At 34.0% G+C, this 26,475-nt stretch overlaps 5 non-coding genes and 1 pseudogene across 5 annotated transcripts in view; all 6 read right to left on the bottom strand.

Moving 5' to 3' along the window:
* Nucleotides 1–183: 183 nt before the first annotated feature.
* LOC119562672 lies at nt 184–361 on the bottom strand (annotated as a pseudogene).
* Nucleotides 362–1,017: 656 nt separating this feature from the next.
* On the bottom strand, nt 1,018–3,013 carry LOC119562692. The gene has a single exon (XR_005221960.1). It is a non-coding gene; the product is annotated as a small subunit ribosomal RNA (ribosomal RNA).
* Nucleotides 3,014–9,594: 6,581 nt separating this feature from the next.
* Nucleotides 9,595–13,565, bottom strand: LOC119562702. The gene has a single exon (XR_005221970.1). It is a non-coding gene; the product is annotated as a large subunit ribosomal RNA (ribosomal RNA).
* A 401-nt stretch (nt 13,566–13,966) lies between these two features.
* LOC119562660 lies at nt 13,967–14,145 on the bottom strand. Its single transcript, XR_005221929.1, has one exon. It is a non-coding gene; the product is annotated as a 5.8S ribosomal RNA (ribosomal RNA).
* Nucleotides 14,146–14,804: 659 nt separating this feature from the next.
* On the bottom strand, nt 14,805–16,799 carry LOC119562682. The gene has a single exon (XR_005221950.1). It is a non-coding gene; the product is annotated as a small subunit ribosomal RNA (ribosomal RNA).
* Nucleotides 16,800–22,779: 5,980 nt separating this feature from the next.
* The window catches only part of LOC119562700, a 3,971-nt gene continuing 275 nt past the window's right edge, over nt 22,780–26,475 (bottom strand). Inside the window, exon 1 of the ribosomal RNA XR_005221968.1 lies at nt 22,780–26,475. This exon is cut by the window's right edge and continues 275 nt beyond it. This is a non-coding gene — a ribosomal RNA (large subunit ribosomal RNA).

Below are 26,475 nucleotides of genomic sequence, written 5' to 3'. Positions count from 1 at the left end.
AAGAAAATATTTCTCTTCGTTTTTCACATTCAAATTATTTACTAATGTGAGATAATGTTTTTCATATATTTGTTAATATTATGAATAATATAATAATTAAATTATTATTATCCAATAATATACCATATGCTTATAAAATTTCATTATAAAATTTATATAAACAACTTAATTAGCATAGTCTTACAACCCTCAACCATATGTAGTCCAAGCAGCACTATAAAATTAATTAAGTACAATAACAGCATGGACTGCGATATGCGTTCAAAATGTCGATGTTCATGTGTCCTGCAGTTCACACGATGACGCACAGTTTGCTGCGTTCTTCATCGACCATGAGCCGAGTGATCCACCGCTTAGAGTTTTATATATTGGTTTGGTAATTTTGTCATATATGTTTTATTGAAAGAAATTAAAAATACACCATTTTACTGGCATATATCAATTCCTTCAATAAATTGATTTTTATACCTAAAACGAATGCTGCGAAATGTCTTAGTTTCATATAACCAATAATATATCAAGTATTTTTTAAATGGCATTTACGGTATTAATACTTTTTTTAGCGATATATATTGAAATTTATATAAAACATTAACCTGTAATAATCAGGTACAACATTGTACATTTTAGGTTGTTGCATTATCCAATGTATGCGCATAACTGAGATGAACAATACATATCGCAACGCGTGTATATTATGGTCCATATACACACAGTGTTTTATTAATTAATTGCATTTAATATACAATATAATAATAATATTAAATAAATTAATAATTTCGATTTGCTTGTTCGAATTTGTTATTTGTTTGCTTTTGCTTATTTTATTTATCTCTTATTTAATGCAATAATATATTTATTATTACAATTATTATTTCGATTTGCTTGTTCGAAATTTTATATTTGATCTATAAAAGATCATATTTTTGGCAATTTATATTTTATTTGTATTACTATAATATATTATATTATTATAATAAAAACAAATTTTTTATTAACGGTAAGGATATTAAACAATAATGATCCTTCCGCAGGTTCACCTACGGAAACCTTGTTACGACTTTACTTCCTCTAAATAATCAAGTTCGGTCACTTTTGCGAAACAACCGTAACACACAAGGCGTCACAGTGATCACGTCCGGAGACCTCACTAAATAATTCAATCGGTAGTAGCGACGGGCGGTGTGTACAAAGGGCAGGGACGTAATCAATGCGAGTTAATGACTCACACTTACTGGGAATTCCAAGTTCATGTGAACAGTTTCAGTTCACAATCCCAAGCATGAAAGTGGTTCAGCGGTTTACCCGGACCTCTCGGTCTAGGAAATACACGTTGATACTTTCATTGTAGCGCGCGTGCAGCCCAGGACATCTAAGGGCATCACAGACCTGTTTATTGCTCAATCTCATTATTGCTAGACGCAATTTGTCCATTTAAGAAGCTAGTGTCCGTATAATGGGACAAACCAACAGGTACGGGCTCCACTTATATAAACACATTCAAACACAATAAACATTTTACTGCCACCATGAATGAAGGCTATATAAGCTTCAACACCATAATCCTGAAGATATCTATTTAATATATTTGAGTCTCGTTCGTTATCGGAATTAACCAGACAAATCACTCCACGAACTAAGAACGGCCATGCACCACCACCCATAGATTCGAGAAAGAGCTATCAATCTGTCTTACACACTTATGTTCGGACCTGGTAAGTTTTCCCGTGTTGAGTCAAATTAAGCCGCAGGCTCCACTCCTGGTGGTGCCCTTCCGTCAATTCCTTTAAGTTTCAGCTTTGGCAACCATACTTCCCCCGGAGCCCAAAAGCTTTGGTTTCCCGGGAAGCGACTGAGAGAGCCATAAAAGTAGCTACACCCAATTGCTAGCTGGCATCGTTTATGGTTAGAACTAGGGCGGTATCTGATCGCCTTCGAACCTCTAACTTTCGTTCTTGATTAATGAAAACATCTTTGGCAAATGCTTTCGCTTAAGTTAGTCTTACGACGGTCCAAGAATTTCACCTCTCGCGTCGTAATACTAATGCCCCCAAACTGCTTCTATTAATCATTACCTCTTGATCTGAAAACCAATGAAAGCAGAACAGAGGTCTTATTTCATTATCCCATGCACAGAATATTCAGGCATTTGAAGCCTGCTTTAAGCACTCTAATTTGTTCAAAGTAATTGTACCGGCCCACAATAACACTCGTTTAAGAGCACTAATGCAGGTTTTTAAATAGGAGGAACATATGAAAAAATACAAGTATCTAAGCACATGTAAGAACTCCACCGGTAATACGCTTACATACATAAAGGTATAGTACTAACCACAATTGTAAGTTGTACTACCCGTATGAAGCACAAGTTCAACTACGAACGTTTTAACCGCAACAACTTTAATATACGCTATTGGAGCTGGAATTACCGCGGCTGCTGGCACCAGACTTGCCCTCCAATTGGTCCTTGTTAAAGGATTTAAAGTGTACTCATTCCAATTACAGGGCCTCGGATATGAGTCCTGTATTGTTATTTTTCGTCACTACCTCCCCGAGCTGGGAGTGGGTAATTTACGCGCCTGCTGCCTTCCTTAGATGTGGTAGCCGTTTCTCAGGCTCCCTCTCCGGAATCGAACCCTGATTCCCCGTTACCCGTTGCAACCATGGTAGTCCTAGATACTACCATCAAAAGTTGATAGGGCAGACATTTGAAAGATCTGTCGTCGGTACAAGACCATACGATCTGCATGTTATCTAGAGTTCAACCAATATAACGATCTTGCGATCGCTTGGTTTTAGCCTAATAAAAGCACATGTCCCATAAGGTTCATGTTTTAATTGCATGTATTAGCTCTAGAATTACCACAGTTATCCAAGTAACTGTTAACGATCTAAGGAACCATAACTGATATAATGAGCCTTTTGCGGTTTCACTTTTAATTCGTGTGTACTTAGACATGCATGGCTTAATCTTTGAGACAAGCATATAACTACTGGCAGGATCAACCAGAATAATGTTTTTATTCATATTTCATTCATATTTTTGAATAGAAATTAGCAATATAAATTTTATAGATTGTTTTCTATCGAATACGGCCATTTTTATATAGCATTCGTATACGTTTGTTGTTTTCACAATATATACTTGTTCCGCCACTAATAATAACAAGTTTTTTAATTATTGATGTTAAAAACACAATATTTTTTTCGTAATACGTAATAATTTTCTTTATATTTGCATATTTCATTCTAAAATATCTTTTTTGTTCGACATACGTCATTATTGTATCCACACATGTACAATTTTTGTTTAACCAATATAAAATATTGAATTAAATCATTTGTATTTTGATGATAAATTTAAAATTTATCTGTATATATTCATATAAGACTCTTTGGTAATATATAATATAAAACCGAGCGCATATATGATATGTACGTTAGAAAAAATAATATATATATATATTATTTTCTTTTAATATAGGGACACCTCTTTTAATTTATCCCCGCAGGGAATTATCACATAACTCAGTATGTGATAATGGCAGACCAATATACATATATATCAAGATTATCAATACAAAATATATATCATTATTAGCCTGCCTCAATTGTAATTATTTATTTGGATTAACGATAAAGTTCGGAAACAATTTGTTATTCTATGTATAATAGAAACCTTGGCCTTTGTTTCAACATTATTATCTTTGGGCTTAAAATATTAACCGTGGAGCCAAGTCTCATATTCATAAATGAATAAAGAAACAAATTTGACGGATTAATATCTTCTCTACCGACAGACAGTATTTTGTCACGTCAATAGTAGATGGCCGGCCCATTGACCATCCTATAGTAGTTTTTGGACCCAATATCTTTAATTCGGGTATTTTCAATTGTCTTTGCCAATCAACCGTTTGGTACTCTCTCATATAATAAGAGAATACACATATAATTCCATTATATGGATATATCTTCATTATTTTATTTGCTACATCACCCTATAATAGTTTTTGAACCCGTCAACTTCAATTCGGGTATTTTCAATTGTCTTTGCCAACCATTTATATGGTATTCTCTATTATAATAAGAGAATACTAGTGTATATCCATTATATGGATATATCATCTTCATATTATTTGCTACACCACCCTATAGTAGTTTTTGAACCCATCATCTGCAATTCGGGTATTTTCAATTGTCTTTGCCAACCAACTATACGGTATTCTCTCTTATAATAAGAGAATACAAGTATATTTTCATTATATGGATATAATGCCATTTATTTTTCAATATCCATATAATTCATTTAGTTTTGTATGTACAAAACAAGTTTTCTTTATAGTATTGACAAAATCATATGTTTACGCATAACATAAGTTTTGACCAATACGAGGAGGGGCCCGCCAACGACCACCTCCCTATAGTAGTTTTTTACCCCACGCACTACTGCGTGCCTGTTTACAGTACTAGTGCCAGCTATCACTAGGTTTATATATCATGTTTCAGTGATATATGGGTAAATTCTACCATTTATTCTTATGTATATGGCATTTCTATGCCATATTTATACAATCCATTCATATCTTAATGTATATTTATTATATTATACATTATTATGCCTTATAGGTATTATACCTATAAGCCATATCCATACGATTCATTCACTAGTGCCGCCCCTCACTAGGTTTATAATTGTTATATCATTGATATACAATTTATTTCTATATATATGGCATTTATATGCCATATCCATACAATGCATTCACATTTCAATGTATATTTACTTGTTATACATTATTATGCCTTATAGGTATTATACCTATAAGCCATATCCATACGATTCACTTATATAAATATATGTATATTTTTCTATACATAATTTTTTTTACTTTTGTATGGATTTCTATGCATATCCATAGTTTATATGGATATGCTTGGCGTTCTATATAGTATTGACAAATTCATATGCATAACATAAGTTTTGACCAATACGAGGAGGGGCCCGCCAACGACCACCTCCCTATAGTAGTTTTTTACCCCACGCACTATTGCGTGCCTGTTTACAGTACTAGTGCCAGCTATCACTAGGTTTATATATCGTGTTTCAGTGATATATGGGTAAATTCTACCATTTATTCTTATGTATATGGCATTTCTATGCCATATTTATACAATCCATTCATATCTTAATGTATATTTATTATATTATACATTATTATGCCTTATAGGTATTATACCTATAAGCCATATCCATACGATTCATTCACTAGTGCCGCCCCTCACTAGGTTTATAATTGTTATATCATTGATATACAATTTATTTCTATATATATGGCATTTATATGCCATATCCATACAATGCATTCACATTTCAATGTATATTTACTTGTTATACATTATTATGCCTTATAGGTATTATACCTATAAGCCATATCCATACGATTCACTTATATAAATATATGTATATTTTTCTATACATAATTTTTTTTTACTTTTGTATGGATTTCTATGCATATCCATAGTTTATATGGATATGCTTGGCGTTCTATATAGTATTGACAAATTCATATGCATAACATAAGTTTTGACCAATACGAGGAGGGGCCCGCCAACGACCACCTCCCTATAGTAGTTTTTTACCCCACGCACTATTGCGTGCCTGTTTACAGTACTAGTGCCAGCTATCACTAGGTTTATATATCGTGTTTCAGTGATATATGGGTAAATTCTACCATTTATTCTTATGTATATGGCATTTCTATGCCATATTTATACAATCCATTCATATCTTAATGTATATTTATTATATTATACATTATTATGCCTTATAGGTATTATACCTATAAGCCATATCCATACGATTCATTCACTAGTGCCGCCCCTCACTAGGTTTATAATTGTTATATCATTGATATACAATTTATTTCTATATATATGGCATTTATATGCCATATCCATACAATGCATTCACATTTCAATGTATATTTACTTGTTATACATTATTATGCCTTATAGGTATTATACCTATAAGCCATATCCATACGATTCACTTATATAAATATATGTATATTTTTCTATACATAATTTTTTTTTACTTTTGTATGGTTTTCTATGCATATCCATAGTTTATATGGATATGCTTGGCGTTCTATATAGTATTGACAAATTCATATGCATAACATAAGTTTTGACCAATACGAGGAGGGGCCCGCCAACGACCACCTCCCTATAGTAGTTTTTTACCCCACGCACTATTGCGTGCCTGTTTACAGTACTAGTGCCAGCTATCACTAGGTTTATATATCGTGTTTCAGTGATATATGGGTAAATTCTACCATTTATTCTTATGTATATGGCATTTCTATGCCATATTTATACAATCCATTCATATCTTAATGTATATTTATTATATTATACATTATTATGCCTTATAGGTATTATACCTATAAGCCATATCCATACGATTCATTCACTAGTGCCGCCCCTCACTAGGTTTATAATTGTTATATCATTGATATACAATTTATTTCTATATATATGGCATTTATATGCCATATCCATACAATGCATTCACATTTCAATGTATATTTACTTGTTATACATTATTATGCCTTATAGGTATTATACCTATAAGCCATATCCATACGATTCACTTATATAAATATATGTATATTTTTCTATACATAATTTTTTTTTACTTTTGTATGGTTTTCTATGCATATCCATAGTTTATATGGATATGCTTGGCGTTCTATATAGTATTGACAAATTCATATGCATAACATAAGTTTTGACCAATACGAGGAGGGGCCCGCCAACGACCACCTCCCTATAGTAGTTTTTTACCCCACGCACTATTGCGTGCCTGTTTACAGTACTAGTGCCAGCTATCACTAGGTTTATATATCGTGTTTCAGTGATATATGGGTAAATTCTACCATTTATTCTTATGTATATGGCATTTCTATGCCATATTTATACAATCCATTCATATCTTAATGTATATTTATTATATTATACATTATTATGCCTTATAGGTATTATACCTATAAGCCATATCCATACGATTCATTCACTAGTGCCGCCCCTCACTAGGTTTATAATTGTTATATCATTGATATACAATTTATTTCTATATATATGGCATTTATATGCCATATCCATACAATGCATTCACATTTCAATGTATATTTACTTGTTATACATTATTATGCCTTATAGGTATTATACCTATAAGCCATATCCATACGATTCACTTATATAAATATATGTATATTTTTCTATACATAATTTTTTTTTACTTTTGTATGGATTTCTATGCATATCCATAGTTTATATGGATATGCTTGGCGTTCTATATAGTATTGACAAATTCATATGCATAACATAAGTTTTGACCAATACGAGGAGGGGCCCGCCAACGACCACCTCCCTATAGTAGTTTTTTACCCCACGCACTATTGCGTGCCTGTTTACAGTACTAGTGCCAGCTATCACTAGGTTTATATATCGTGTTTCAGTGATATATGGGTAAATTCTACCATTTATTCTTATGTATATGGCATTTCTATGCCATATTTATACAATCCATTCATATCTTAATGTATATTTATTATATTATACATTATTATGCCTTATAGGTATTATACCTATAAGCCATATCCATACGATTCATTCACTAGTGCCGCCCCTCACTAGGTTTATAATTGTTATATCATTGATATACAATTTATTTCTATATATATGGCATTTATATGCCATATCCATACAATGCATTCACATTTCAATGTATATTTACTTGTTATACATTATTATGCCTTATAGGTATTATACCTATAAGCCATATCCATACGATTCACTTATATAAATATATGTATATTTTTCTATACATAATTTTTTTTTACTTTTGTATGGATTTCTATGCATATCCATAGTTTATATGGATATGCTTGGCGTTCTATATAGTATTGACAAATTCATATGCATAACATAAGTTTTGACCAATACGAGGAGGGGCCCGCCAACGACCACCTCCCTATAGTAGTTTTTTACCCCACGCACTATTGCGTGCATGTTTACAGTACTAGTGCCAGCTATCATTAGGTTTATATATCGTGTTTCAGTGATATATGGGTAAATTCTACCATTTATTCTTATGTATGTATATGGCATTTCTATGCCATATTTATATAATTCATTCATATCTTAATTTATATTTATTATATTATACATTATTATGCCTTATAGGTATTATACCTATAAGCCATATCCATACGATTCATATACTAGTGCAGCCCCTCACTAGGTTTATATATCTCATTTTAATTATATATTGGTAAATTCTATTATTTATTCTTGTGTATATGGCACTTATATGCCGCCATATCTATAAAAATGCATTTATATTTCAATGTATATTTTCTATATTATACATTATTATGCCTTAAAAAGTTATTATACCTACCATAAGGCGATATCCATACGATTCATTTATATAAAAGATATATGTATAATTTTCTATACATAATTTTTTTTTATGAATATATGGGTTTCCTAAGCATATCCATATAATACATTTAGTTTTATATGGATTAGATTGGTCTTCTTTATTGTATTGCCAAACTCATATTGATAAAATAAGTTTTGAACAATAAGAGGATCAGCCGCCAACCAACCAACCACTGCTACCATTGGAGGAACATATACTTACTTTTTATATGTCCTCTTACTTGAATGGTCCTCTCTTTACTTGAAAATTTCATTACCATAGGAATCTATTTATACATGGAATATGATTTCCACTACTTTTTCGCGTCACTAATAATTAATATGACGATACAGACTTGCTACCATAACATAAGTCTTGAACAATAATAGGAGCAGCCGCCAACCAACCACCAACCAACCAACCACTGCTACCATTGATAGTAATTTTATATGTCCTCTTTAGTTGAATTTCAATACCATAGGAATATTTATACATGGAATATGTTTTGCCACTACTTTTTCGCGTCACTAATAATATGACGATACAGTCTTGCTACCATAACATAAGTTTTGAACAATAAGAGGAGCAGACACACCAACCAACCAACCGCGCTGCTACCATTATATATACTTATATTTATATAAGTCCTCTTTACTTGAATGGCCTCTTTACTTGAATTTCAATACCATAGGAATATTTATTTATACATGGAATATGTTTTGCCACTACTTTTTCGCGTCACTAATAATATGACGATATAGACTTGCTACCATAACATAAGTTTTGAACAATAAGAGGAGCAGACACCAACCAACCAACCGCTGCTACCATTGAATGAACCATATATACAAACTTTTATATATGTCCTCTTTACTTGAATTTTAATACCATAGGAATATTTATACATGGAATATGTTTGCCACTTTATCATCGCGTCACTAATAAGATGACGATACATTTTGTTTGTTCAATATTTACTTATATATTGATGTTTCCAATTTAGGTCTTTTATATTTCTTCTTCCCTACCTTACACACCACAAACAAAGTGGCGTGCGATGCTGCAAGCAAGCATAATGATTATGCCCGCTTGCAACATCTTTATTATCGAATCATCAAGCAAAGGATAAGCTTCAGTGGATCGCAGTATGGCAGCTGCTCAACCACTTACAACACCTTGCCTGTTACAAAAGTCGTTTACAATTGATTCTAGGCTTTGTCATTGTATTAAATAATGCTTTTATATGTAACTAGCGCGGCATCAGGTGATCAAAGATCCTCCCAATTTACTATGTTACAAATTACATTGGCATCACATCCATTGTCGTTTATAAAGTAAATTATAAACTTTAAATGGTTTAGAAGCCATACAATGCAAATTGCCCCTTATTTATCATTGCAGTCCAGCACGGATACGACCTTAGAGGCGTTCAGGCATAATCCAACGGACGTAGCGTCATACCACTGTTCGCTCGAACAAGTATTGTGCCATTGGTCCGTACCTGCGGTTCCTCTCGTACTACGCAGGAATGCTGTCGCAACAACGTTTTGTCATTAGTAGGGTAAAACTAACCTGTCTCACGACGGTCTAAACCCAGCTCACGTTCCCTTGCATGGGTGAACAATCCAACGCTTGGTGAATTTTGCTTCACAATGATAGGAAGAGCCGACATCGAAGGATCAAAAAGCGACGTCGCTATGAACGCTTGGCCGCCACAAGCCAGTTATCCCTATGGTAACTTTTCTGACACCTCTTGTTAAAAACTCTTTAAACCAAAAGGATCGATAGGCCGAGCTTTTGCTGTCCCTGTGTGTACTGAACACCGAGATCAAGTCAGCATTTGCCCTTTTGCTCTATGTGTGGTTTCTGTCCGCACTGAGCTGGCCTTGGGACACCTCCGTTATTATTTGAGAGATGTACCGCCCCAGTCAAACTCCCTACCTGGCAATGTCCTTGAATTGGATCATACCTGAGTAATTGGAGTTATACCAAATTTTCAAATCAAAAATACATAAATGCACCGTTTTATTAAAGAATTTGTTTGCGATTATATAACAAACTCGTGATACTTTGATCAAGAAGCTTGCATCAAAACCCAATACCATAAGATATAATAAATATATCCGTATAATGGCTAGGAAATGATACACGTTCCATTTAATCAAGTAAGTAAGGAAACAATAAGAGTAGTGGTATTTCATTGGCGATACCAAACCGAAGTCTAATATCTCCCACTTATTCTACACCTCTTATGTCTCCTTACACTGCCAGATTAGAGTCAAGCTCAAAAGGGTCTTCTTTCCCCGCTAATTATTCCAAGCCCGTTCCCTTGGCTGTGGTTTCGCTAGATAGTAGATAGGGACAGTAGGAATCTCGTTAATCCATTCATGCGCGTCACTAATTAGATGACGAGGCATTTGGCTACCTTAAGAGAGTCATAGTTACTCCCGCCGTTGACCCGCGCTTACTTGAATTTCTTCACTTTGACATTCAGAGCACTGGGCAGAAATCACATTGTGTCAACACCCGCTAGGGCCATCACAATGCTTTGTTTTAATTAGACAGTCGGATTCCCCAAGTCCGTGCCAGTTCTGAATTGATTGTTAATTGATAATCGTTATAATTAATAAGAACTAATTGGTTTAACCCAATTAGTATTCTTAAAAATTTTAGCAAGAAAGTTCCACAATTGGCTACGTAACTAAACTATCCGGGGAACAAGTGACCAACATAAATGCCAGACACTCTATTTACCCAGAACGAGCACATAAACCATGTTATTGTTTCCCAATCAAGCCCGACTATCTCAATCTTCAGAGCCAATCCTTATCCCGAAGTTACGGATCTAATTTGCCGACTTCCCTTACCTACATTATTCTATCGACTAGAGACTCTTCACCTTGGAGACCAGCTGCGGATATTGGTACGGCCTGTTGAGAAGTTTGCGTGTCCCCACCATAAATTTTCAAGGTCCGAGGAGAAAATATCGACACAACAGTATATGTCATGCTCTTCTAGCCCATCTACCATATCTCTCTGCGAAAGACTTCCATGGTAGTACGGCTATAAAACAGAAAAGAAAACTCTTCCGATATCTCTCGACGGCTTCTTTATGGTCGTTCCTGTTGCCAGGATGAGCACGAGGCCCATATTTAATAACAAACGGATACTCAACAGGTTACGGAATTGGAACCGTATTCCCTTTCGTTCAAAATTATTCAAGTATATTAATTAGCTTGATTTATATAATATAATTATATTTGTATGGCATTTGTGTTTTACTTGAAAATTTTCGGCTTTCGCCTTGAACTTAGGACCGACTAACTCGTGATCAACCACTGTTCACACGAAACCCTTCTCCACTTCAGTCCTCCAAGGTCTCATTCGATTATTTGCTACTACCACCAAGATCTGTACCAATGGCAGCTCCATGCAGGCTTACGCCAAACACTTCTACGCATACCATTGTACCTTCCTACTCACTAAAGTTTCAAAATTTATATCACAAGTAATATAAATCATCTACTTTAGCGGTAATGTATAGGTATACAACTTAAGCGCCATCCATTTTAAGGGCTAGTTGCTTCGGCAGGTGAGTTGTTACACACTCCTTAGCGGATTTCGACTTCCATGATCACCGTCCTGCTGTTTTAAGCAACCAACGCCTTTCATGGTATCTGCATGAGTTGTTAATTTGGGCACCGTAACATTACGTTTGGTTCATCCCACAGCGCCAGTTCTGCTTACCAAAAGTGGCCCACTGGGCACATTATATCATAACCTTGAACTTCATATCAAGAAAGTTAAGGTTCTTACCCATTTAAAGTTTGAGAATAGGTTAAGATCGTTTCGACCCTAAGGCCTCTAATCATTCGCTTTACCAGATAAGATTATTTTATATAACATTAAAATGCACCAGCTATCCTGAGGGAAACTTCGGAAGGAACCAGCTACTAGATGGTTCGATTGGTCTTTCGCCCCTATACTCAATTCTGACAATCGATTTGCACGTCAGAACTGTTTCGGTCTTCCATCAGGGTTTCCCCTGACTTCAACCTGATCAAGTATAGTTCACCATCTTTCGGGTCACAGCATATATGCTCAAGGTACGTTCCAGTTAGAGGCATAAATAATATAAATATCATTATACATAACTATATAGAACGCCCCGGGATTGTGTTAATTAGCTATAAATAGTTAAAAAACTAATCCCATTATTAGTCAAGTTAATTACGCTATTAGGTTTATATCCCAATAACTTGCACATATGTTAGACTCCTTGGTCCGTGTTTCAAGACGGGTCCCGAAGGTATCCTGAATCTTTCGCATTGTTAATCATACAAGTGCATATAATAAACACAAAAATCAATGATAATTATGCCATTATATAATTCCGAAAAATTAACGCACTGTATTCATATAAATCTATCAGCACTTTATCAAATTAATAACATTTATTCTGTGTTAAAATGCAAGCAAATTAATTTGAATAAACTATAAGTTATATTTTATGATAAATTTTGTATGCTAATAGATTACAATGTCCTTATATGGAAAAAATGCACACTATTATCATAATATTGTTTAAATATTACAATTTTAATGATGAATTTTCCATAACGGATATTCAGGTTCATCGGGCTTAACCTCTAAGCAGTTTCACGTACTGTTTAACTCTCTATTCAGAGTTCTTTTCAACTTTCCCTCACGGTACTTGTTTACTATCGGTCTCATGGTTATATTTAGTTTTAGATGGAGTTTACCACCCACTTAGTGCTGCACTATCAAGCAACACGACTCTTTGGAAACATCATCTAGTAATCATTAACGTTATACGGGCCTGGCACCCTCTATGGGTAAATGGCCTCATTTAAGAAGGACTTAAATCGTTAATTTCTCATACTAGAATATTGACGCTCCATACACTGCATCTCACATTTGCCATATAGACAAAGTGACTTAGTGCTGAACTGATTTCTTTTCGCTCGCCGCTACTAAGAAAATCCTGGTTAGTTTCTTTTCCTCCCCTAATTAATATGCTTAAATTCAGGGGGTAGTCCCATATGAGTTGAGGTTGTGTATAACTTTTTTTGCAATTAATTCTTTATATATAATGATAAAACATTTTATTAAATTCGTTATATATTTTATATATTTGTATGGCATTTGTTTGGTCTAACGAATCAACGAAGAATAATAATATTGTCAACGGCTTTCTATTTACTAATCTTTAATAAGAGACAATTCTAGATAAATTTTTTATGCTAGACATTTCTCAGTATTATTTGATTGAAAAAGAAAATATTTCTCTTCGTTTTTCACATTCAAATTATTTACTAATGTGAGATAATGTTTTTCATATATTTGTTAATATTATGAATAATATAATAATTAAATTATTATTATCCAATAATATACCATATGCTTATAAAATTTCATTATAAAATTTATATAAACAACTTAATTAGCATAGTCTTACAACCCTCAACCATATGTAGTCCAAGCAGCACTATAAAATTAATTAAAGTACATAACAGCATGGACTGCGATATGCGTTCAAAATGTCGATGTTCATGTGTCCTGCAGTTCACACGATGACGCACAGTTTGCTGCGTTCTTCATCGACCCATGAGCCGAGTGATCCACCGCTTAGAGTTTTATATATTGGTTTGGTAATTTTGTCATATATGTTTTTATTGAAAGAAATTAAAAATACACCATTTTACTGGCATATATCAATTCCTTCAATAAATTGATTTTTATACCTAAAACGAATGCTGCGAAATGTCTTAGTTTCATATAACCAATAATATATCAAGTATTTTTTAAATGGCATTTACGGTATTAATACTTTTTTTTAGCGATATATATTGAAATTTATATAAAACATTAACCTGTAATAATCAGGTACAACATTGTACATTTTAGGTTGTTGCATTATCCAATGTATGCGCATAACTGAGATGAACAATACATATCGCAACGCGTGTATATTATGGTCCATATACACACAGTGTTTTATTAATTAATTGCATTTAATATACAATATAATAATAATATTAAATAAATTTAATAATTTCGATTTGCTTGTTCGAATTTGTTATTTGTTTGCTTTTGCTTATTTATTTATCTCTTATTTAATGCAATAATATATTTATTATTACAATTATTATTTCGATTTGCTTGTTCGAAATTTTATATTTGATCTATAAAAGATCATATTTTTGGCAATTTATATTTTATTTGTATTACTATAATATATTATATTATTATAATAAAAACAAATTTTTTTATTAACGGTAAGGATATTAAACAATAATGATCCTTCCGCAGGTTCACCTACGGAAACCTTGTTACGACTTTTACTTCCTCTAAATAATCAAGTTCGGTCAACTTTTGCGAAACAACCGTAACACACAAGGCGTCACAGTGATCACGTCCGGAGACCTCACTAAATAATTCAATCGGTAGTAGCGACGGGCGGTGTGTACAAAGGGCAGGGACGTAATCAATGCGAGTTAATGACTCACACTTACTGGGAATTCCAAGTTCATGTGAACAGTTTCAGTTCACAATCCCAAGCATGAAAGTGGTTCAGCGGTTTACCCGGACCTCTCGGTCTAGGAAATACACGTTGATACTTTCATTGTAGCGCGCGTGCAGCCCAGGACATCTAAGGGCATCACAGACCTGTTATTGCTCAATCTCATTATTGCTAGACGCAATTTGTCCATTTAAGAAGCTAGTGTCCTTATAATGGGACAAACCAACAGGTACGGCTCCACTTATATAAACACATTCAAACACAATAAACATTTTACTGCCACCATGAATGAAGGCTATATAAGCTTCAACACCATAATCCTGAAGATATCTATTTAATATATTTGAGTCTCGTTCGTTATCGGAATTAACCAGACAAATCACTCCACGAACTAAGAACGGCCATGCACCACCACCCATAGATTCGAGAAAGAGCTATCAATCTGTCTTACACACTTATGTTCGGACCTGGTAAGTTTTCCCGTGTTGAGTCAAATTAAGCCGCAGGCTCCACTCCTGGTGGTGCCCTTCCGTCAATTCCTTTAAGTTTCAGCTTTGCAACCATACTTCCCCCGGAGCCCAAAAGCTTTGGTTTCCCGGGAAGCGACTGAGAGAGCCATAAAAGTAGCTACACCCAATTGCTAGCTGGCATCGTTTATGGTTAGAACTAGGGCGGTATCTGATCGCCTTCGAACCTCTAACTTTCGTTCTTGATTAATGAAAACATCTTTGGCAAATGCTTTCGCTTAAGTTAGTCTTACGACGGTCCAAGAATTTCACCTCTCGCGTCGTAATACTAATGCCCCCAAACTGCTTCTATTAATCATTACCTCTTGATCTGAAAACCAATGAAAGCAGAACAGAGGTCTTATTTCATTATCCCATGCACAGAATATTCAGGCATTTGAAGCCTGCTTTAAGCACTCTAATTTGTTCAAAGTAATTGTACCGGCCCACAATAACACTCGTTTAAGAGCACTAATGCAGGTTTTTAAATAGGAGGAACATATGAAAAAATACAAGTATCTAAGCACATGTAAGAACTCCACCGGTAATACGCTTACATACATAAAGGTATAGTACTAACCACAATTGTAAGTTGTACTACCCGTATGAAGCACAAGTTCAACTACGAACGTTTTAACCGCAACAACTTTAATATACGCTATTGGAGCTGGAATTACCGCGGCTGCTGGCACCAGACTTGCCCTCCAATTGGTCCTTGTTAAAGGATTTAAAGTGTACTCATTCCAATTACAGGGCCTCGGATATGAGTCCTGTATTGTTATTTTTCGTCACTACCTCCCCGAGCTGGGAGTGGGTAATTTACGCGCCTGCTGCCTTCCTTAGATGTGGTAGCCGTTTCTCAGGCTCCCTCTCCGGAATCGAACCCTGATTCCCCGTTACCCGTTGCAACCATGGTAGTCCTAGATACTACCATCAAAAGTTGATAGGGCAGACATTTGAAAGATCTGTCGTCGGTACAAGACCATACGATCTGCATGTTATCTAGAGTTCAACCAATATAACGATCTTGCGATCGCTTGGTTTTAGCCTAATAAAAGCACATGTCCCATAAGGTTCATGTTTTAATTGCATGTATTAGCTCTAGAATTACCACAGTTATCCAAGTAACTGTTAACGATCTAAGGAACCATAACTGATATAATGAGCCTTTTGCGGTTTCACTTTTAATTCGTGTGTACTTAGACATGCATGGCTTAATCTTTGAGACAAGCATATAACTACTGGCAGGATCAACCAGAATAATGTTTTTATTCATATTTCATTCATATTTTTGAATAGAAATTAGCAATATAAATTTTATAGATTGTTTTCTATCGAATACGGCCATTTTTATATAGCATTCGTATACGTTTGTTGTTTTCACAATATATACTTGTTCCGCCACTAATAATAACAAGTTTTTTAATTATTGATGTTAAAAACACAATATTTTTTTTCGTAATACGTAATAATTTTCTTTATATTTGCATATTTCATTCTAAAATATCTTTTTTGTTCGACATACGTCATTATTGTATCCACACATGTACAATTTTTGTTTAACCAATATAAAATATTGAATTAAATCATTTGTATTTTGATGATAAATTTAAAATTTATCTGTATATATTCATATAAGACTCTTTGGTAATATATAATATAAAACCGAGCGCATATATGATATGTACGTTAGAAAAAATAATATATATATATATTATTTTCTTTTAATATAGGGACACCTCTTTTAATTTATCCCCGCAGGGAATTATCACATAACTCAGTATGTGATAATGGCAGACCAATATACATATATATCAAGATTATCAATACAAAATATATATCATTATTAGCCTGCCTCAATTGTAATTATTTATTTGGATTAACGATAAAGTTCGGAAACAATTTGTTATTCTATGTATAATAGAAACCTTGGCCTTTGTTTCAACATTATTATCTTTGGGCTTAAAATATTAACCGTGGAGCCAAGTCTCATATTCATAAATGAATAAAGAAACAAATTTGACGGATTAATATCTTCTCTACCGACAGACAGTATTTTGTCACGTCAATAGTAGATGGCCGGCCCATTGACCATCCTATAGTAGTTTTTGGACCCAATATCTTTAATTCGGGTATTTTCAATTGTCTTTGCCAATCAACCGTTTGGTACTCTCTCATATAATAAGAGAATACACATATAATTCCATTATATGGATATATCTTCATTATTTTATTTGCTACATCACCCTATAATAGTTTTTGAACCCGTCAACTTCAATTCGGGTATTTTCAATTGTCTTTGCCAACCATTTATATGGTATTCTCTATTATAATAAGAGAATACTAGTGTATATCCATTATATGGATATATCATCTTCATATTATTTGCTACACCACCCTATAGTAGTTTTTGAACCCATCATCTGCAATTCGGGTATTTTCAATTGTCTTTGCCAACCAACTATACGGTATTCTCTCTTATAATAAGAGAATACAAGTATATTTTCATTATATGGATATAATGCCATTTATTTTTCAATATCCATATAATTCATTTAGTTTTGTATGTACAAAACAAGTTTTCTTTATAGTATTGACAAAATCATATGTTTACGCATAACATAAGTTTTGACCAATACGAGGAGGGGCCCGCCAACGACCACCTCCCTATAGTAGTTTTTTACCCCACGCACTACTGCGTGCCTGTTTACAGTACTAGTGCCAGCTATCACTAGGTTTATATATCATGTTTCAGTGATATATGGGTAAATTCTACCATTTATTCTTATGTATATGGCATTTCTATGCCATATTTATACAATCCATTCATATCTTAATGTATATTTATTATATTATACATTATTATGCCTTATAGGTATTATACCTATAAGCCATATCCATACGATTCATTCACTAGTGCCGCCCCTCACTAGGTTTATAATTGTTATATCATTGATATACAATTTATTTCTATATATATGGCATTTATATGCCATATCCATACAATGCATTCACATTTCAATGTATATTTACTTGTTATACATTATTATGCCTTATAGGTATTATACCTATAAGCCATATCCATACGATTCACTTATATAAATATATGTATATTTTTCTATACATAATTTTTTTTTACTTTTGTATGGATTTCTATGCATATCCATAGTTTATATGGATATGCTTGGCGTTCTATATAGTATTGACAAATTCATATGCATAACATAAGTTTTGACCAATACGAGGAGGGGCCCGCCAACGACCACCTCCCTATAGTAGTTTTTTACCCCACGCACTATTGCGTGCCTGTTTACAGTACTAGTGCCAGCTATCACTAGGTTTATATATCGTGTTTCAGTGATATATGGGTAAATTCTACCATTTATTCTTATGTATATGGCATTTCTATGCCATATTTATACAATCCATTCATATCTTAATGTATATTTATTATATTATACATTATTATGCCTTATAGGTATTATACCTATAAGCCATATCCATACGATTCATTCACTAGTGCCGCCCCTCACTAGGTTTATAATTGTTATATCATTGATATACAATTTATTTCTATATATATGGCATTTATATGCCATATCCATACAATGCATTCACATTTCAATGTATATTTACTTGTTATACATTATTATGCCTTATAGGTATTATACCTATAAGCCATATCCATACGATTCACTTATATAAATATATGTATATTTTTCTATACATAATTTTTTTTTACTTTTGTATGGATTTCTATGCATATCCATAGTTTATATGGATATGCTTGGCGTTCTATATAGTATTGACAAATTCATATGCATAACATAAGTTTTGACCAATACGAGGAGGGGCCCGCCAACGACCACCTCCCTATAGTAGTTTTTTACCCCACGCACTATTGCGTGCCTGTTTACAGTACTAGTGCCAGCTATCACTAGGTTTATATATCGTGTTTCAGTGATATATGGGTAAATTCTACCATTTATTCTTATGTATATGGCATTTCTATGCCATATTTATACAATCCATTCATATCTTAATGTATATTTATTATATTATACATTATTATGCCTTATAGGTATTATACCTATAAGCCATATCCATACGATTCATTCACTAGTGCCGCCCCTCACTAGGTTTATAATTGTTATATCATTGATATACAATTTATTTCTATATATATGGCATTTATATGCCATATCCATACAATGCATTCACATTTCAATGTATATTTACTTGTTATACATTATTATGCCTTATAGGTATTATACCTATAAGCCATATCCATACGATTCACTTATATAAATATATGTATATTTTTCTATACATAATTTTTTTTTACTTTTGTATGGTTTTCTATGCATATCCATAGTTTATATGGATATGCTTGGCGTTCTATATAGTATTGACAAATTCATATGCATAACATAAGTTTTGACCAATACGAGGAGGGGCCCGCCAACGACCACCTCCCTATAGTAGTTTTTTACCCCACGCACTATTGCGTGCCTGTTTACAGTACTAGTGCCAGCTATCACTAGGTTTATATATCGTGTTTCAGTGATATATGGGTAAATTCTACCATTTATTCTTATGTATATGGCATTTCTATGCCATATTTATACAATCCATTCATATCTTAATGTATATTTATTATATTATACATTATTATGCCTTATAGGTATTATACCTATAAGCCATATCCATACGATTCATTCACTAGTGCCGCCCCTCACTAGGTTTATAATTGTTATATCATTGATATACAATTTATTTCTATATATATGGCATTTATATGCCATATCCATACAATGCATTCACATTTCAATGTATATTTACTTGTTATACATTATTATGCCTTATAGGTATTATACCTATAAGCCATATCCATACGATTCACTTATATAAATATATGTATATTTTTCTATACATAATTTTTTTTTACTTTTGTATGGATTTCTATGCATATCCATAGTTTATATGGATATGCTTGGCGTTCTATATAGTATTGACAAATTCATATGCATAACATAAGTTTTGACCAATACGAGGAGGGGCCCGCCAACGACCACCTCCCTATAGTAGTTTTTTACCCCACGCACTATTGCGTGCCTGTTTACAGTACTAGTGCCAGCTATCACTAGGTTTATATATCGTGTTTCAGTGATATATGGGTAAATTCTACCATTTATTCTTATGTATATGGCATTTCTATGCCATATTTATACAATCCATTCATATCTTAATGTATATTTATTATATTATACATTATTATGCCTTATAGGTATTATACCTATAAGCCATATCCATACGATTCATTCACTAGTGCCGCCCCTCACTAGGTTTATAATTGTTATATCATTGATATACAATTTATTTCTATATATATGGCATTTATATGCCATATCCATACAATGCATTCACATTTCAATGTATATTTACTTGTTATACATTATTATGCCTTATAGGTATTATACCTATAAGCCATATCCATACGATTCACTTATATAAATATATGTATATTTTTCTATACATAATTTTTTTTTACTTTTGTATGGATTTCTATGCATATCCATAGTTTATATGGATATGCTTGGCGTTCTATATAGTATTGACAAATTCATATGCATAACATAAGTTTTGACCAATACGAGGAGGGGCCCGCCAACGACCACCTCCCTATAGTAGTTTTTTACCCCACGCACTATTGCGTGCATGTTTACAGTACTAGTGCCAGCTATCATTAGGTTTATATATCGTGTTTCAGTGATATATGGGTAAATTCTACCATTTATTCTTATGTATGTATATGGCATTTCTATGCCATATTTATATAATTCATTCATATCTTAATTTATATTTATTATATTATACATTATTATGCCTTATAGGTATTATACCTATAAGCCATATCCATACGATTCATATACTAGTGCAGCCCCTCACTAGGTTTATATATCTCATTTTAATTATATATTGGTAAATTCTATTATTTATTCTTGTGTATATGGCACTTATATGCCGCCATATCTATAAAAATGCATTTATATTTCAATGTATATTTTCTATATTATACATTATTATGCCTTAAAAAGTTATTATACCTACCATAAGGCGATATCCATACGATTCATTTATATAAAAGATATATGTATAATTTTCTATACATAATTTTTTTTTATGAATATATGGGTTTCCTAAGCATATCCATATAATACATTTAGTTTTATATGGATTAGATTGGTCTTCTTTATTGTATTGCCAAACTCATATTGATAAAATAAGTTTTGAACAATAAGAGGATCAGCCGCCAACCAACCAACCACTGCTACCATTGGAGGAACATATACTTACTTTTTATATGTCCTCTTACTTGAATGGTCCTCTCTTTACTTGAAAATTTCATTACCATAGGAATCTATTTATACATGGAATATGATTTCCACTACTTTTTCGCGTCACTAATAATTAATATGACGATACAGACTTGCTACCATAACATAAGTCTTGAACAATAATAGGAGCAGCCGCCAACCAACCACCAACCAACCAACCACTGCTACCATTGATAGTAATTTTATATGTCCTCTTTAGTTGAATTTCAATACCATAGGAATATTTATACATGGAATATGTTTTGCCACTACTTTTTCGCGTCACTAATAATATGACGATACAGTCTTGCTACCATAACATAAGTTTTGAACAATAAGAGGAGCAGACACACCAACCAACCAACCGCGCTGCTACCATTATATATACTTATATTTATATAAGTCCTCTTTACTTGAATGGCCTCTTTACTTGAATTTCAATACCATAGGAATATTTATTTATACATGGAATATGTTTTGCCACTACTTTTTCGCGTCACTAATAATATGACGATATAGACTTGCTACCATAACATAAGTTTTGAACAATAAGAGGAGCAGACACCAACCAACCAACCGCTGCTACCATTGAATGAACCATATATACAAACTTTTATATATGTCCTCTTTACTTGAATTTTAATACCATAGGAATATTTATACATGGAATATGTTTGCCACTTTATCATCGCGTCACTAATAAGATGACGATACATTTTGTTTGTTCAATATTTACTTATATATTGATGTTTCCAATTTAGGTCTTTTATATTTCTTCTTCCCTACCTTACACACCACAAACAAAGTGGCGTGCGATGCTGCAAGCAAGCATAATGATTATGCCCGCTTGCAACATCTTTATTATCGAATCATCAAGCAAAGGATAAGCTTCAGTGGATCGCAGTATGGCAGCTGCTCAACCACTTACAACACCTTGCCTGTTACAAAAGTCGTTTACAATTGATTCTAGGCTTTGTCATTGTATTAAATAATGCTTTTATATGTAACTAGCGCGGCATCAGGTGATCAAAGATCCTCCCAATTTACTATGTTACAAATTACATTGGCATCACATCCATTGTCGTTTATAAAGTAAATTATAAACTTTAAATGGTTTAGAAGCCATACAATGCAAATTGCCCCTTATTTATCATTGCAGTCCAGCACGGATACGACCTTAGAGGCGTTCAGGCATAATCCAACGGACGTAGCGTCATACCACTGTTCGCTCGAACAAGTATTGTGCCATTGGTCCGTACCTGCGGTTCCTCTCGTACTACGCAGGAATGCTGTCGCAACAACGTTTTGTCATTAGTAGGGTAAAACTAACCTGTCTCACGACGGTCTAAACCCAGCTCACGTTCCCTTGCATGGGTGAACAATCCAACGCTTGGTGAATTTTGCTTCACAATGATAGGAAGAGCCGACATCGAAGGATCAAAAAGCGACGTCGCTATGAACGCTTGGCCGCCACAAGCCAGTTATCCCTATGGTAACTTTTCTGACACCTCTTGTTAAAAACTCTTTAAACCAAAAGGATCGATAGGCCGAGCTTTTGCTGTCCCTGTGTGTACTGAACACCGAGATCAAGTCAGCATTTGCCCTTTTGCTCTATGTGTGGTTTCTGTCCGCACTGAGCTGGCCTTGGGACACCTCCGTTATTATTTGAGAGATGTACCGCCCCAGTCAAACTCCCTACCTGGCAATGTCCTTGAATTGGATCATACCTGAGTAATTGGAGTTATACCAAATTTTCAAATCAAAAATACATAAATGCACCGTTTTATTAAAGAATTTGTTTGCGATTATATAACAAACTCGTGATACTTTGATCAAGAAGCTTGCATCAAAACCCAATACCATAAGATATAATAAATATATCCGTATAATGGCTAGGAAATGATACACGTTCCATTTAATCAAGTAAGTAAGGAAACAATAAGAGTAGTGGTATTTCATTGGCGATACCAAACCGAAGTCTAATATCTCCCACTTATTCTACACCTCTTATGTCTCCTTACACTGCCAGATTAGAGTCAAGCTCAAAAGGGTCTTCTTTCCCCGCTAATTATTCCAAGCCCGTTCCCTTGGCTGTGGTTTCGCTAGATAGTAGATAGGGACAGTAGGAATCTCGTTAATCCATTCATGCGCGTCACTAATTAGATGACGAGGCATTTGGCTACCTTAAGAGAGTCATAGTTACTCCCGCCGTTGACCCGCGCTTACTTGAATTTCTTCACTTTGACATTCAGAGCACTGGGCAGAAATCACATTGTGTCAACACCCGCTAGGGCCATCACAATGCTTTGTTTTAATTAGACAGTCGGATTCCCCAAGTCCGTGCCAGTTCTGAATTGATTGTTAATTGATAATCGTTATAATTAATAAGAACTAATTGGTTTAACCCAATTAGTATTCTTAAAAATTTTAGCAAGAAAGTTCCACAATTGGCTACGTAACTAAACTATCCGGGGAACAAGTGACCAACATAAATGCCAGACACTCTATTTACCCAGAACGAGCACATAAACCATGTTATTGTTTCCCAATCAAGCCCGACTATCTCAATCTTCAGAGCCAATCCTTATCCCGAAGTTACGGATCTAATTTGCCGACTTCCCTTACCTACATTATTCTATCGACTAGAGACTCTTCACCTTGGAGACCAGCTGCGGATATTGGTACGGCCTGTTGAGAAGTTTGCGTGTCCCCACCATAAATTTTCAAGGTCCGAGGAGAAAATATCGACACAACAGTATATGTCATGCTCTTCTAGCCCATCTACCATATCTCTCTGCGAAAGACTTCCATGGTAGTACGGCTATAAAACAGAAAAGAAAACTCTTCCGATATCTCTCGACGGCTTCTTTATGGTCGTTCCTGTTGCCAGGATGAGCACGAGGCCCATATTTAATAACAAACGGATACTCAACAGGTTACGGAATTGGAACCGTATTCCCTTTCGTTCAAAATTATTCAAGTATATTAATTAGCTTGATTTATATAATATAATTATATTTGTATGGCATTTGTGTTTTACTTGAAAATTTTCGGCTTTCGCCTTGAACTTAGGACCGACTAACTCGTGATCAACCACTGTTCACACGAAACCCTTCTCCACTTCAGTCCTCCAAGGTCTCATTCGATTATTTGCTACTACCACCAAGATCTGTACCAATGGCAGCTCCATGCAGGCTTACGCCAAACACTTCTACGCATACCATTGTACCTTCCTACTCACTAAAGTTTCAAAATTTATATCACAAGTAATATAAATCATCTACTTTAGCGGTAATGTATAGGTATACAACTTAAGCGCCATCCATTTTAAGGGCTAGTTGCTTCGGCAGGTGAGTTGTTACACACTCCTTAGCGGATTTCGACTTCCATGATCACCGTCCTGCTGTTTTAAGCAACCAACGCCTTTCATGGTATCTGCATGAGTTGTTAATTTGGGCACCGTAACATTACGTTTGGTTCATCCCACAGCGCCAGTTCTGCTTACCAAAAGTGGCCCACTGGGCACATTATATCATAACCTTGAACTTCATATCAAGAAAGTTAAGGTTCTTACCCATTTAAAGTTTGAGAATAGGTTAAGATCGTTTCGACCCTAAGGCCTCTAATCATTCGCTTTACCAGATAAGATTATTTTATATAACATTAAAATGCACCAGCTATCCTGAGGGAAACTTCGGAAGGAACCAGCTACTAGATGGTTCGATTGGTCTTTCGCCCCTATACTCAATTCTGACAATCGATTTGCACGTCAGAACTGTTTCGGTCTTCCATCAGGGTTTCCCCTGACTTCAACCTGATCAAGTATAGTTCACCATCTTTCGGGTCACAGCATATATGCTCAAGGTACGTTCCAGTTAGAGGCATAAATAATATAAATATCATTATACATAACTATATAGAACGCCCCGGGATTGTGTTAATTAGCTATAAATAGTTAAAAAACTAATCCCATTATTAGTCAAGTTAATTACGCTATTAGGTTTATATCCCAATAACTTGCACATATGTTAGACTCCTTGGTCCGTGTTTCAAGACGGGTCCCGAAGGTATCCTGAATCTTTCGCATTGTTAATCATACAAGTGCATATAATAAACACAAAAATCAATGATAATTATGCCATTATATAATTCCGAAAAATTAACGCACTGTATTCATATAAATCTATCAGCACTTTATCAAATTAATAACATTTATTCTGTGTTAAAATGCAAGCAAATTAATTTGAATAAACTATAAGTTATATTTTATGATAAATTTTGTATGCTAATAGATTACAATGTCCTTATATGGAAAAAATGCACACTATTATCATAATATTGTTTAAATATTACAATTTTAATGATGAATTTTCCATAACGGATATTCAGGTTCATCGGGCTTAACCTCTAAGCAGTTTCACGTACTGTTTAACTCTCTATTCAGAGTTCTTTTCAACTTTCCCTCACGGTACTTGTTTACTATCGGTCTCATGGTTATATTTAGTTTTAGATGGAGTTTACCACCCACTTAGTGCTGCACTATCAAGCAACACGACTCTT

Source organism: Drosophila subpulchrella, unplaced genomic scaffold (genome assembly GCF_014743375.2).
Source record: "Drosophila subpulchrella strain 33 F10 #4 breed RU33 unplaced genomic scaffold, RU_Dsub_v1.1 Primary Assembly Seq82, whole genome shotgun sequence".
Lineage (NCBI taxonomy): Eukaryota > Metazoa > Arthropoda > Insecta > Diptera > Drosophilidae > Drosophila > Drosophila subpulchrella.
Note: the sequence above shows the minus strand (reverse complement) of the source record. Positions and strands in the feature narration are given on the sequence as shown.